Below are 16,363 nucleotides of genomic sequence, written 5' to 3' on the forward strand. Positions count from 1 at the left end.
CATAAAGCTGCTTTTCGTTTGTCGCATAATTTCTTTCTGTCGAATTTAATGTTTTCGATATAAAAGTAATGGCCTTTCTTTCCTGATTTAATACTCCTCCCAATGCGTCATTTGAGGAATCTGTTGTCAACATAAATTTTTTTGTAAAATCCGGCTGAGTTAGTTCGACTTCGTTTGCAAGTAATTTCTTTAATCTTTCAAAAGCCATAATTCCGTCTTGTTCTAATCTAACTTCGATTTTTTTAGACATGTGCTGTGACACATGTCCATTTTTCCCTGATAAATGCTTCGTCAATGGTTTCGCTATCGCTGAATAATCTTTAATAAATTTTCTATAATAACCTGTCATCCCCAGAAAACTACGAAGTTGTCTCACTGTTTTAGTAATGGATACCTTGGAATCGCTTCAGTCTTTTCCGGATCGGTTTTAATAATATTGTTAGCTACAACATACCCTAAAAATTCTACTTCCTTTCTGTAAAATTTCGATTTTTCTAATGAAATTTTCATATTTGCTTTCTTCAACGTATCAACAACCGTCTTTAAATGCTCCGTGTGCTCCGTAAATGTTTTGGAAAACACAATGATATCATCTACATATACGTGACAAAATTTGCCAATGTAATCCCTAAGAACGTTATCCATAGCTCTTTGAAAAATACTAGGTGAGTTTTTCAGTTCAAAAGGCATTCTTAGAAATTCATACTTGCCGTTATTAACTGAAAATGCAGTCTTTTCCACATCACTATCCTTCATCAAAATTTGATGAAATCCCGACTCAAGTTCAATTGTAGAAAAATATTTAGAATAACAAAGCTATTTGCAGCTAGCGGATATTGATACTGCTTACTCCAAACCGGAGTATCAGTTGTAGTACGAATCTCTGCTTTAACATCTATCCTATCCATAACAATAAATTTACTTGACCCTTTCTTACTACAAGGTTTGTAATTATCTTCTGCATTGCCGGAACATACATCGGATAGTGCTTCAAGGGAATCTTCCTCCAAAGTAATTGTATTCAACGCTCCTTTTTCACTATTTATCTTGTCGGATAATTCAACGACTGGCTTTTCAGGATCTTCTCCCGAAAATTTTGTATTCAAATTATTTTTATTAACGTGTTTTATTTTAAAACTTGCCCGAATTCCCTTCGGCTGGCGTCTCAGGATTTCTTTGTCCCGAGTGTTTTCCTTTTTATCTTCCTTTATTTTGCCGGTATTACCATCGGCTGGCACTTTAGAAGTCCTTGCTCCCAAAGTATTTTCATTTTCTAAATTTTCCTGTCGCTCGGATTCACTTCCAAAGATAAATATTTCTTCTTCATTATCATTACTTATTATCAACCTCTTCTTTTCAAGATTAATCACCGCTTTTATATCTCTCAAGAACTTATATCCAATTAATAAATCTGCTCTAAATTTTCAATTTCATAAAAAATTTGCTTTTTACCGAACAACGTTATAAAATGATAGTAACGTATTACTGAATAGCCATTAATTGTTTTAACTCTTTTTTGTATAGCCAATTAATTTCTATTCTTGTAAATGCCTGACTTTATATAGTAGCTAGTTGCTCCTGTGTCAACTAAGATTTTAAATTTTTTACCTATTGCCCTGTCATACAAGAAAATGTATGGCAAAGCTAATTTTGGTCTAAAAATGATCCTGATTTATATTATTAACACGTAATGTTTTATTGGGTGGTTGCACGGTCTGCTGCGTGCTTCCATATGGTCTTTTTTCTATATTATCAGTTTGATTGTTATTACTTTGGTAATTATAAGCAGGTTTTAGCTGCGGCCGATTTTGTACCCTGATGCTGGAATCAACATCCATTGGGGTCGGTCGTGGTTGTACCCTTTCAAGTCTTTGGTCGAAATTTCTTTGAGGCTGTTCTTGTGCAAACCTCAGATTATTATTGAAGTTTCTTCTATGGTTATAGTTATATTGCCCATTATTTGCTGAAGGCGAACAGTCAGTACCGTAGGTCATGATCGTTTTATTTATCAACAACGTTAATTTCTCGTTAACCATATTGTAAATAGAGCCCTGTCTCAAAATGCTCATCTCTTGTTCAGTGATGTGGGCTGGCCTCTTGTCGGCGTATGCAAAATCTAATCATGCCAAAATGGCATCAAAATTAAGCAGTGTCCCATGATTTGATAACAAATCATTGGCTTCCTGGGTGATCTTAATATCGATAGTGTAGCGAAATACCTACGGCTGCCTCTAACGTATAAACTCATTGTGTTATTAGCGGATTCCCTCCAACTAACATATTTGTTTTGCTTTTTCGTAAATTCCGGCAACGACTTTATTATCTCTAAAGATTCCTCGCATTTTATTTGCTGGTTGATAATCTCAGGCTTGTACTCCGCAATGGTAGCTGCCTGAGTTATCCCCTCGATTCGGCTACCTCTAATTTTAATGAAGCGTTAGTCGCGGCTATTAACCTAGCCACTAGGCCCTCATTTTCACTTTCTAACGACATACTTCTAAATACTTGTATCAACAAATCCACACTTAAATATTTTTAGTAATTGTTTTTAAATAGCGTAAGTTCAAGAATGAATTTTTAGTCACTAAATAGCATAAAAATTAATCTTAATTTACTGTCGTACTGCTGCTCTCACTGGTCCCGTAACATCAAATTTATATAAAGCTTCCTTTTTTCCTCTGCTCTTTTTTTAACTGCTCTTCTCCTCTCATTTACTTCTTCCACTTATTTAACGTTATAGTTGTATGTTTGTTTTGTTGTTGTTGTGATACGAGTAATTTAAGAATTAGGTTTTTAAAATAGTTTTTGTTTTTGCACACTTTATTAAATTTATTTCTCCATAAACTTATTTTGCTGTTAGCTGCTCAATTGTATTTTTCTTGTCAATTTTCAAGTTTCAAGCCACGAATTTCACATTAAATGATTTAAGTATTCGAACAGCGATTCAACAGATGATTGAAGTTGTTTACTATTGTCAATATTTTTTTCAAACCCCTTGTATGAATTCACAGTGGTAGTTAGTTAAAGTTTTGAAAACACTTTTTTGTTGTTTTACTTTTGTGTTTTTTGTTCTTTCTCGTCCAGTGACGATACTTATTTAAAAAAATTTTGTTGTTTAACTTTTGTGTTTTTTTTGTTTTTTCCCGTCCTTTGACGATACTTATTTTTTACAACGTGTGCCCCACTCGCTGTGCGCCATTTATCGTCCTCTTACTTTAGCAGGAGTTTTTAAAAAATAATAAGAATTTTGTATGGTTAGTTACAGAATGAACATTGACACCAAACTCAGAAACTAAACTGCCTTTATTTTCCACAATGGCTCTTATTTATAACTTAACTTAATATTTACAATATAAGCATTGCATCGGATTTGATAATGAAAACCGATGCGTGAGAAATAGAATATTTATTTAATGAAATGCCAGTGGCTTGAGAAATATAATATTTGTTTAATTTCTTTATAAACATTTAATAAAATGCCAGTGGCTTGAGAAATATAACATTTGTTTAATTTGTTTATAATTATTTAATGAAATGCCAGTGGTTTGAGAAATGGAATATTTGTTTATGATTGCCATAAGGGCACTGTGGGAAGTGTACTGTTAACTTGCATGCATATACCTGAAACACGATGGAGAGCCAGAATACATGCGGTTAGCGTTATCGTCGATGCGCTAGAGAATGCAGAACTCTTAGAAAAATTAGCAGAGGACACTAACACCACAAGTGACACCAGCAGCGAAGCTACAATTCTGTTACAAAATATACTAAATTTTAGCCTTATAACATTAGTTCATTTCTGGTATGAAATCTTAGGGAGGATTGATCGTATGCAGCTCAGATTACAAGGACATGAATTATCCGAAATTCTAGGCACTCTCTTGGAAGAAGCAATAGAAAAAGCGAAGTCTCTTTGTGAAAAATGGGATATTGCTATAAGAAAACGTGTAAGAAGGCGCCGCTAAATGCCAGGAGGATCGGCTAGAGATGTTGGTCTTTCTCGCGTTATGAAAAGTGTTCTCAATCTTCTCGAACAAGAATTACGTACAATATTTACACGACTAAATGACCTTAATTTTAAATTTGGATTTCCCTTAGACGTTGGAAGTCTGTTAAACAAGTTAAATAATGACTTAGAAAGGAATTGAAAGAGCTTGGGTGAATTTTATAATACAGGTTTCGATGGAACAGAACTTTTTACAGAAATATGTGACTGCAAAATATAACATCGCAGTAGAAAAGAAATTGCACCTAAAACTCCGTTAGAATTAAATAAAATAAATGTAAGGTGCGATAACCTCCGAAGAGATCTAAGGCCGAGCTTCTCTTCCAATTTGCGTCGTGCTCCTCTTGATTTTCCCACCAAATTGGCCGGACGTGGCCTACATGATTTTATGCCGACTCGAACGGCATCTGCAAGGCAGATGAGGTTTCACTGAGAGCCTTTCATGACAGAAATACACCCGGAGCGCTTGCCAAACACTGCCGAGGAGCGACCCCGCTTAGAAAAATTTTCCTCTTATTGAAAAACCTTATTTATAAAATTTTTGATGTTGCTTTGCCCGGGGTTTGAACCCAGGGCATCCGGTGTGGTAGGCGGAGCACGCTACCATCACACCACGGTGGCCGCCAAGAAGAATTACTTTACTTTTATAATCTCGTACGGAGAGGACATTTTTCCAAACTTACGAGTGGCACTTCAAATACTGTTGACTCTCTCTGTATCAATTGCCAGCTGTGAATGTTTATTCATCCAATTAAAACTGATTTTGGCATATATATTTACGATAAACGACGGGGCAAGGTCGCCTAAGTGACTTAACATTATTAAGTGTGGAAAGGAAAATAATAAATGGTAAATTTTGATGATATCGTTGATATATTTGCCTCCTCAAAGGCAATATATTATACTCATATTGTTATTAATGAGCGAAACTATAAACCTATACCCAAGCTATAAACGATTTCGAAACTTTTTGAACATATGGGCAATGCAAAGTTGAGCTTTACCGTTGAGTCTCTCATTTCTCCTATCAGCACGGATTCATCGCTGATAGCTCAACAGTTTCTAATCTAGCTGCATTTAGTGAATACTGTATTGACTCCTTTTCAGCTGGTTCCCAGGTGGATTGTATTTACATAGATTTTTCAAAACTTTCGATAGAGTGTCTCATGGTGTTTTAATTACCAAATTGCGCTATATCTGCTTTCATTCTATGGATAAGTTCCTGCCCAGGGGCGTAGAGAGAAAAGCCAGGCCCGGGACTAAGCAATTTACTGGACCCCTATAAAAAATCCACTAATACATATGATTAACTTTAATTAATGACGTCTCATTCATGAATCATTATTGATGGATTACTTCAAAAAAATTTTTGCCACAACAACTAAATGATTTTTAGACTAAGAACTGACAATAAAATTAACACAGAATATTAACTATTTATACTATTTTATTGTAACGTAGATATAAAATTCTCTTTTAACAGCCACATATTGTTTCAAACAATCTTTTATAGTAATTTGGTAACATTTTAATACATTTCTGATAAATTTAAAAAAATGTTTGCCACAACAACTAAATGATTTTTAGACTAAGAACTGACAATAAAATTAACACAGAATATTTACTATTTATACTATTTTATTTTAACGTAGATATAAAATTCTCTTTTAACAGCCACCTATTGTTTCAAATAATCTTCTCTAGTTATTTGGTAAAATTTTAATACATTTCTGATAAATTTAATAATGATTATAAATTTTAATTATTCAATATAGAAAGTTCGAATATCAAAGAGTGACTTTACTTCCTTTTTTCGCTGCAACATTTTTATAATAACATCAAAATTTAACTGTCTTGCCAAAACGGATTCAACCCAAAGCGTGGCAAGTTCTGAAACTCGCTCTTGAGATGACCACGATCTATGAAAGTTTTAGATTCTTGAAAAGACGCTGAAGGAATGTTGCACTAGCTACAGTGACAGGTATAGTGCATAGTGTATAGCGTCTGTACACTTCTAGGTGCGGCTGCAAGCGGGTGTCTGTCTTGGAGCAAGTGGCTCGCTGTATAAACGTGCAAGCAATATTTTCACCCCCGCTGAGCGGGTTGTGCGCTGGGCTTGGGACCCTGCCACGTAAAACCATACACCAATGAAATATACCAACAAGCCTAGGATAAATACACTCACTATTGATGACGACCATGGCAAACGTTTGAAGGACAATGAATTGAGGGCATGCACCTGGAACGTCCGCTCCCTGAATGGGATTGGTGCAGATCGCCGGCTGGTTGATGTCCTCGTCAAAGCAAAATCTGACATCACCGAAGCAAGGAAGAAAGAAGATCAAAAATTGTGACATCTATTGGAGTGGCCATACGAATAAGCGCAGTTTCGGCGTCGGATTCGTGGTGGGAGAGAGACTTTGTCGCCAAGTTCTGGCGTTCACGCCTGTGGACGAGCGTCTCGCCGCTATCCGAATAAAGGCAAAATTTTTTATTATATCATTCATCTGCGCCCATGCGCCGACAGAGGAGAAAGACGATGAGGTGAAAGACACTTTTTCTGAACAATTAGAACGCACATACGAGCGCTGCCCCCCTCATGATATAAAAGTCGTGCTTGGCGACTTTAACGCCAGGGTGGGCAAAGAAGGTGTTTTGGCCCTACAGTCGGAAAGTTCATCCTACACAATGAAACTTCTCCTAACGGACTGAGGCTGATTAACTTTGCCGGTGCTCGAAACATTGTCATATCCAGCACGAGGTTCATGCCTAAAAAGATACATCAAGCTACATGGCTGTCTCCTGATCGAAATACTCGCAATCAGATAGATCACGTTGTGATAGACGGACGGCATGCCTCCAGTGTTTTAGATGTGCGCACCATCCGAGGACCTAACATCGACTCCTACCATTATCTCATTGCAGCCAAAATACGCACCCGCCTCAGCGCGGCTAAAACCAAGGAACAAAAAACACAAGGAAAGCTAGACGTCGACAAGCTTCAATCACAACAGACTGCCAATGATTTCGCAATACGACTCTCATACTTATTCTCTGAGAGACAACTTATCCTGAAGGAATACGGGAGCAGTGGGAGCATAAATCCAAAGCACTTGGTACTGCCGCCGAGGAAAAAATTGCTTACCGGCGGCCACGAAAAGACAACTGCTACGATGAAGAATGCTGCGTTGCAACCGAAAGAAAAGACGCTGCCTACAGGGCTACCTTAAAAGCGAGCGCAACAAAAGGAGTGAATGAACGCTATCGTGAGTTGAAAAGGGAAGCGAGACTCCTTTTCAGGAAGAAAAAAGCAGAAGCAGAAAGGCGTGAGTGCGAGGAGAGCTGCTAGCCACCAGGAATAACACCCGAAAATTTTTCCAAAAAATACGGCGACAGACGGAAGGTTTTAAGGCCGGGGTAAAATCCTGTAGGAACGAAAACGGCGACCTTGTAACTGATGTCCAGATAGTGCTTAGATTATGGAGGGAAAACTTTTCTGTTCTGCTAAATGGAGGCAGCAATTCACCGCGCAGAGATGAAGAACCAGAACCCGCAATCGATGATGATGGAATAAATGTCCCCCGCCCGATTATGACAAAGTTAGAATAGCAATAACCAGATTGGAAAACAACAAGGCCGTGGGCGCTAATGGATTGCCTGCGGAGCTATGTGTATTGTGCGAAAGATTGAAGGCCACCGTGAACCGGCTGATTGCACCTTATCAGTGCGGCTTCAGACCTGGTAAATCTACCATCGACCAGATTTCACAACGCGCCAAATCTTGGAAAATCCCGTGAAAAAAGAATCGACACACATCACCTCTTCGTCGACTTTAAAGCCGCCTTCGACAGCACGAAAAGGAGCTGCCTATATGCCGCTATGTCTGAATTTGGTTTCACCGCAAAACTTATACGGCTGTGCAAAATGACATTGACTAACACCATCAACTCAGTCAGATTTGGGAAGGACCTCTTCGAGCCGTTCGAAACTAAACGAAGCTTCAGACAGAGTGACCTCTATCGTGCGATTTCTTTAATTTGATGCTGGAGAATCTCATACTAGCTGCAGAACTTAACCGCACTGGAACAATATTCTATAAAAGCGTGCAATTTCTGGCATATGCTGATGACATTGATATCATCGGCCTAAACACCCGCGCTGTTAGTTCTGCTTACTCCAAACTGGAAAAAGAAGCGGTAAGGATGGGTTTGATGGTAAATGAGGACAAAACGAAGTACCTGCTGTCATCGATAATTTCGAAATAGTAAAAGACTTCGTTTATTTGGGAACCAGCATCAACACTAGCAACAACATCAGCAATGAAATCCAGCGAAGAATCAATCTCGCCAATAAATGCTACTTTGGACTAGGTAGGCAATTGAAAAGTAAAGTCCTCTCTCGGTAAACGAAAATCATACTCTACAAGTGAGTTATCGTACTCGTACTGCTATATAGGGCAGAAGCATGGGCCATGACAACAGCAGATGAAGCGCATTTGGGAGTGTTCGAGAGAAAAGTTCTTCGAAAGATTTATGGACCTCTACGCGTTGGCGATGGCGAGTACCGAAGAACATTTAATGATGAGCTGTACGAGCTATACGCAGAAATCAACATAATCCAGTGAATTAAAACGCAGCGGCTGCGCTGGCTAGGCCATGTTATGCGAATTAAAGATGATGCTCCGACCAAGAAAGTGTTTCTATCGGAACCCGCCTATGGAAGCAGAGGTAGAGGGTGGCCCCCACTCCGTTGGAAGGACCAGGAGGAAAACGATTTAAACTCCCTTGGTGTTACCAATTGGAGCGAAAAAGCGGACTGGCGTGCCTTGTTGGACGGCCATAACCGTTTAGACGGTTAAGCGCCAATTATGTAAGTAAATAAGTAAGTAAGATCATAGACCTCTAGAATACCTTTTCAAAATGAAAGACAAATAATGATCTTGTTGACGAAACATTGGTTTTCCATCAGTCGTTGGTAGCGTGTGGTTATTTACCATGGTGGTTGTTGGCTATGCTATAGAAAAAGAAGTACAGGGGGGTTCAGGCTTAAGTGAAGAAAAGGAAGTACAGGGGGGTTATGTTATTGGTACGCTACGTAACAGTCCCCCTCCCACTTCGGTTGACGGAAAGCTCCGGTGGGGAAAGATGGATCTCCAGGCACGGTCTAGGTCTTATACCGGTGTGCATGTGGGCGAAGCAGACAGAGTCTTTTCACTTATATCTAACAGAGTTAATGTTTACATGTCACGTTTTTAATTCAGTTTTATAATGGAAAAGTAATTTCATTTCATTGTTCTTACAACTAACATAGTATATTTCAATTTCATACAATTTATTATAATACATAATATTCTTCTTCTTCGTTTCCATATTCATCGGGTTGTGATTTCATCATGACCATCAGGTGTTCGATAAAATTGCGCCCCGAAAAAAATTTTGGCACCTTGGAACTTCCGCTCGGTTGGCTGGCCAATGGTACTGCTCCCTCCGTGTGCACCCGCTCTGACGTCGTTTTATTTCGCCTAAGTTTATGTATGCTGATAATGACTTTGTACACTCTTTGCTGTCCATATTTACTGCAAGCGCCATTTGTGGAGCAGGTGGTCGCTCAGGAACGGTGCTAACGCTTTTCCGCCGAACTGCTTCCCATTGTCGGTGAAGAAGGTTTTCGGACAGCCAAGTCCGTATATGAACTTTTCTTGTAGCGCTTTGAGGACGCTTGCCGTTTTTGCCTGGCGCGCCGGGGTAACTCCACCCACTTATAGAATTTGTAGATCATGGCGAGGAGGTGCTTCTTTGCTTGGAACGTACTACTGGTGGCACGAAGTCGGCGGTTACTATTTCCCATGGCTGCGGATATTGCATGGTTGCCAATAATCTCACCGAGCTCTTCCCTGTCGCTTTTTGTTGTGTAAAATATGTCTGGTTCGGTGTTTTGTAACGGACGGCGGGAGAGCGCATTGCATATCGCGCTCGGCGCTCTTTTGCGGCGCTCTTTATTGAAGTTGTATTTTTGTATAGCCGGGTAACGGGGGTAGAAGCGTTGCTTCAGTGGTCGGTTATGTTTGCGGATGGTCGAATGTTTGGCTGTGGTAATTGGGCTAACGGTTTTGCTCAATCGCTTGTGATGGTACTCCGGATTTTGACCATTGTTCAAGTGTTCCCGGCTGGTCATTGCACATAGTGTGTCTAGCTCGGCTAATCTCCTGGTCAAGGTGACTTCTATTGGCTAGCCATCTAGTGTGAGTGTCATTCCCCTTTCCGGTAGAAAGTCCATTCCTAAGATTATCTGTTCTGCCAGGTTCGGGATGACGGACATCATTGTGTTAGTGGTTCGTCCTTGGTACGTAATCCTTGCTGGGTAGGAATTTGAACTATAGACACACGCCTGGATGCCAATTGGACGCTCCGCCTGTTAAGACGTGGTTTGATGTTGTTCCTCTCCAGGTGATTTCGTATTGACTCATCGACTTATGATAGGGTGGCGCCGGTGTCCCACTAGCGCGCGCACGCTCATGCCCTCGATGGTTATCGGTATGTAGAAACGGTCATCTACTTGCATTTCGGCAGCGCGATTGCAGGCTTGTGGTTCCATTGGCTTCTGTGGCCGCACAAATAATGTTTGGCGGCTTCCTCTCACATAGATTGACGGCATCCTGGATGTGTTGTTGTCGGTGGATTGGTTGGTCGAAGGTTATAGGCAGTCCCTGGAGAGGATGTTGTCTTGTCCACACCTGGAGCGGAACATCCTCCAGTGGCCCCTGCACTGGAAGCGGCGGTGTCTGCGCTCCATGTAGCGCCAGCAGCACTCCTTGCTATCGTACACCGTTTGAAGATGACACAGGCTGTGGACCGCCATTTTTGCCTGTTTCGCTTCCTCGCCTTTTAGCAGCTGACATTCCTCCGTTATTTCTAGGAGCTCATCGATCGTCCTAAACTCGCTGTGCTTAACGAAGAGCCGTTATTCAACGCGTAGGCCATTGTAGATCCGTTCTAGGTGGTTGTCCTTACACATTGTCGGGTGCTGGCTAATCAGCATTTCCAATGCGAGGACGTAGTCCCTGGCTTCTTCTCGGCCTTGTTGCTTGCGTTGTCGGATGTCCTCTTCTAAATGTTGAAGATGACGCTTAGGTAGGAAAAAAAATTTAAGCTCCCTTCGCAAATCGCTCCAGTGGTTGATTCGTTGCTTACGGATGCGGACCATTGGAGTGTTTTGCCACGTAGTAGCTCCGGCAGCATTAGGAGGAGCCTGTCGACGGGGATGCGGTAACATTCGGCCGAAAAATGCAGATCCCAGTGGCGGACGTTATTCATTAGCTCACCGGTGCGCATTTCGTTTCGTTTCGGTTGCGCGCGTTCTCGCTCATGCACATGCGAGGGGGGACTTTGTACATGGATGGCAGGTATTGACTTATTCGGTGATGTTTAGTGCCTGTTCGGCCTGGGTACGTCTGAAACCGGCAGAGGGTAGGCGCACACGGGTCGATCTCGGGTTGGTAGTTCACTCGGTATAAAATAAAGAGAACACAGGAAGGATTTCCTCGTTATAAAATGATATTTAATTCAAGTGAAAGTAAATTACAATGTCGATATAAATTTACCTTTACGAACAAATGATGGCGGTGATGATCCTGGGCGACGTGAACTGATTGGCGGTCAGTTGAGAAAGAGGCCGGTTGTCCCGTTTATGACAACCGCTAAGCCGCGAAAAAGTCCTCTGGTGGTAAGGACGGGAAAGGCCACACACACAACCACCCCACATATACGTGCATGGGTGCTGACAACCTGCACACACACACATGCATGTGTATGAAACGCATGCAACGTTAGTTAGTCACAAGTAAAAGTTAGGCATTGGGCATAAACATGCCGCCCCCCTTGCGGTACGCAGCCTCACAGTCCTCCAAGGATCACCGACCGTGAAGAAGAGAGAGAAAATAAAAGACTTATAACTAATTATATCTAACTTAACCTAACGACGGCCATTCCGCGGGCTTGGCGGTATGCAATATGGTTTGCATAGCGTGCGAGCTTGGTTTCTGATGCCTCGGTCATTCGCCACTTTTCCCTTCGTGGTTAAAATTTGACGAGCCGTGTTCGCCTAGAGCTAGGGACTGAGAAAAAGAAACAAGAAGATATACGTGTTCATATTTCTTCCCGTTTAAAGAAATACTCCATTTTATTTCGAAAAAAAGGATATATATTATTTATATAAATAAACTTTGCCTAAGTACCCTTTAAGGTTACTAGATCGGATGGGTTCACGAGAGCACCCACCCGAAGATAGGGCTTTAGGCCATCAGACGGCCAAAGGATGGTGGTAACGTGCCCGGCGTTATAATGTCAGGGTAAACGTCGCCGCCAAGAACGAGGCGGATGGGCGTTGAAGCATAGAATTGGGGATCTGCCAGACGAATATGCTCATATGGAGCAGCGACGCTGGGGTCGACGTTATACGACGGACTGACGCGCTTAAAATCGTGGACGCAGACTGCGTGAGTCGTCACCATCTTATTCTGTCCATGCTTGCCCCGGAATCTAATAAAACTGCCGGTTTCGCCGGCGGCGTTGGTCGTCGGTAGTGCTAACTCTCGCGCCAGCCTGCTATCGATCGTTGTGCGGGGGGAACATGCATCAACGAGTGCACGAATGAGGTGCAAACGCCCCCCGGCTTCCACCTTCACGACCGCAGTGGACGCCAGAGCAGCCATTGCCCGAAGAGTTGGCCGGCTGTAGTGTTAGCCGGATGAATCCCGTTCCTGAAGGAACTATAATTGAGTTAGCTGGCGCGGCCGAGTGGCCAGTCTACCGTCTCGGTTTTCATCTCTAAAATTTCGTAGAGCGCGTAGCTAGCGCGGCCGAGGGGCCAGTCTACGCTCGCGCTTTTCTTGGTGTATTTGTCGGCGGCGTTGCGAGGGTGGGCGGAAAGGCCGTGATTCCGCTCCACTTTTCTCTCGTTTTTCATGCGCGAGTAGGGATCGGAACGGCCGTGGATCCGATCCCCTAGTGTCGAGCCGGACTATATGGGAGCCCACTTCACTCCTGGATCGTGCTGGTGGTTCCTCTGCAAAGGCCAACTCGGACGCGTGGAGAGACAGCGCCTCATCCATCGTCTCGTCGTCCACCTGCTGCATCGTGGGCATCCTTTCGTACCCTTCTTCCTCCTCTTCAATAACCAACTGGTTCCAGCTCTTGGGCGGCTCTGGCTCGGACGACAAGTCCTCCATCGAAAGGTGCAGCGTGGTATGATGGTTGCCACCACATCTTCAGCACCTGCCCTCACTCGTGCAGTTCCTGGCACGATGTACCACCGACAAACAATTTTGGCAGTAGTTGACGTTAATAATCTCGCGCAGCCGTTGTAGCGGAGACTTTGCGCGATATATAGGACACGACCTGATCGGATCCTGCGCGCTGCATAGATGGCACGGCTTCGGGTGACGAGCGGCTTGGCGCTCGGTCCTCTTGCGTAGCGACGCGTAACGAGTCATTCTATTCAGAGAATGTGGAGGAAAAGGAAACGGAAGCTCAGTTTATTTCAGCCTTATTTGTTTATTTTTGTGTCACCCGGTAGCGTTTTAGCTAGTCAGGCATACTAGTGCTGCAGAAAAATTGGCGTTTCAGTTATTTGGTACTCACATTTTGGTACCGAGAGTGTATAATGTGGGATCTTTTGTTTTTTGTGTTGTTGGTGCTAAGACACAACAACTTTCCTGCCCGCCGCAAAAAAAATGTTTGGACAGCAAAATTTCATGCTATATAAAGAAAAAAATAAAAAATCTTCGTTTTGGAAGGGGAGAAAAATTTATAGAATGTATAACTTTTTTTTTTTTTTTTTTTTTATATTGCCCTTCTGTTACTTATTCAACTTTTCCGCGAGTAGGCTTGTAGTCCTGTTTAATTGGTGGCCTTTATCAAATGGCACGGTTCCCGAAGGGTATTTGGCTCCGGTACCGATTTTTCGGAAACGGGGTTTGGGTACCCGTTTGCCTCTTTTAAATGCACACGCAAATAATTTTTTGGCGCTATTGTCCGTTTTTTTTTTTTTTTTTTTTGTTGCGTGAATAATTTCCGAATAACATGCCGGCATCTGTTATTTTGTGGCAGTAGTTTTGGTACACTGGAATATTGTTGCTGTAATTGGACGTTGTGGCAAAGTTTCGTGAGTGTTTATAGCTCGAAATACAGGAAAAAGGCAAGTATCATAAGTTACGTATCTACACATTTACATGGATTTTGGTTTTGTTTGAAAATTTTTTGTTGAGAGTTTGATTTCTATAAAATGTGCTTTATTTCGTTTTGACAACAAATTATGAATGGTTTTGTACAAATATAAACTGTAATTTTGTTTTCCTGACCAAAATCTACCAACTACTACTATTTCCATTTTTTCGTCTACCAACATTTTGCTTTTAAAGGTCCGCGCACTGGTACCCAGCAGCAACGACCAAAAAGGTGAATATTCAAACATACAGATGTAGAGAAAAAATTTGAACATTCAAACATACAGATGTATAGAAAAAATGTGAACATTCAAACATACAGATGTATAGAATGTAAATTTCAATGGTATTGAAACAAACGGGAAGCAAATCGCGTGGGTAGCGTACGCTAATTGTGGACGAGAAAAAATTGGTAAGTAAATTTTATTATGTGATAATTTAATATATTCTCTTTATTAATTAATTAATTTTCTTTCTTTTCAGGTTACTGGCGTGGATGGTGGTGACGATCCTACCCATTGGCATGGGCAACAAGTTTTTTATTTTTTTTTTTTTCTCTTTTTTAGGTTACCGGCATTGCAAAGGGGTGCTCCAACTGCGGCGTCGGCCGTGCCGTCAGTTGCCACACCTTTGCGATGCCCATTGACGCAGATATTAATGGATTTTTTCTTTGCAGGTTATGGTGCGGAACATCCACGGTTTGGCATGGAATGTTTTGGTTAGTGCCACTACGGCGAATATGACAATGATCCACGCGATTCTTATAATTAGGGTAAACATAAGTTTCCTACGAGCCCACCGTATACAACAAAGTTCGTTTGGAGTGGGGAGTTTTAGGTTTTAATTTGAATTCATGTCCACGCAATAGTCGTTATGAAACTTTGTTAAAGCAACGGCATGTGCAATTATTAGGGCGCTCTATTGACCTAAACAAGCTCAAAAATCAACGCATCAATGAACATATGCACAAAAGTGTTGAGTTAGCGATTTTCCTTTCGAAGGCAATGATAAAATACGGGTATCGTGGAAATCGGAGGCCTTTTGGAAGCGAATCGTATCTGTGACAAGTCACTTAGCAAACATTTAGCGTTAGATAACTTTGCTGCCATCATTGTTTACTATATAGTTTCATCGAAATTTCTTCAAACAAAATGGAAGACCATAAGATATAATTATTTGAAGGAAGTGAAAAGTTTGGAAACTGGAATTCCAAATGCTCACATTCGTAAGCGACGATGCACAGAAGATTCATCGTTCCTAGTTAATACCGCACAATCTTACAGTAAGATAATGCAAATGAATACATTATTCCCGGCCGATTCACCAAAGCTGTATCTGCGGTTAAATTCAGCCCAAACAGTGAGTGGTTGGCAAGCTCTTCAGCTGGTAAATTAATCAAAATTTGGGTCGCATATGATGGCAAATTTGAGAACACTATATCTGGTCATAAGCCTGGTATAAGCGATGCTGCCTGGTCATCTAATTCACGTCTTTTGGTAAGCGCCAGTGACCATGAAACGCTTAAAGGAGGGGAGCTGAGTTCGGGAAAATTTTCTCTAAAAGGGAATAGCAATTATGTCTTCTGTTGCCACGTCAACCCGCAATCAAATTTGATTGTGTCGGACAATTTTGATGAGAGCGTGCGTATTTGGGATGTGCGCACTGGCAAGTGTTTAACACCTCTGCCAGCACATTCTGACCCTGTGTCAGCCGTTCATTTCAATCATGATGGTTGATTGATTGTGAGTTCCAGTTATGACGGACGCTGTCGCATTTGGGATACAGCCAGCGGACAATGCTTGAAAACTCTGACTGATGACCAATAGCCTACAGGTCTATATTATTCGATATTAAGTGGTTTTACCTTTACAATTTTATCTTTCCTTTGATTTCCGATTTCATGAAGATCGCAATCGAATTTTAACCTGCTGGATTAAACTCATTACACCTCACTTTAAAAAACGCAACGACTCAATCACAATTGGCACTGATGATGACTGCCAGGAATTGGAATGAGCTATTGGTGAGTGATATCCATAATTAGCGTGTGCTCATTCCTACCCATAGAAATAAATCGCTTTATGAAACCTGTATCCTTGGCCATTTATAGGGAATTACATGTTTTTCAGAAAAAG

The 16,363-nt window shown here is 41.4% G+C and overlaps 1 pseudogene; it reads left to right on the forward strand.

The window, feature by feature from the left end:
* The first annotated feature begins 11,556 nt into the window (after positions 1 to 11,556).
* Positions 11,557 to 16,054, forward strand: LOC137241634 (protein will die slowly-like; annotated as a pseudogene).
* Positions 16,055 to 16,363: the final 309 nt, after the last annotated feature.

The sequence above is a fragment of the Eurosta solidaginis genome, chromosome 2, assembly GCF_040869045.1.
Source record: "Eurosta solidaginis isolate ZX-2024a chromosome 2, ASM4086904v1, whole genome shotgun sequence".
Classification (NCBI taxonomy): domain Eukaryota; kingdom Metazoa; phylum Arthropoda; class Insecta; order Diptera; family Tephritidae; genus Eurosta; species Eurosta solidaginis.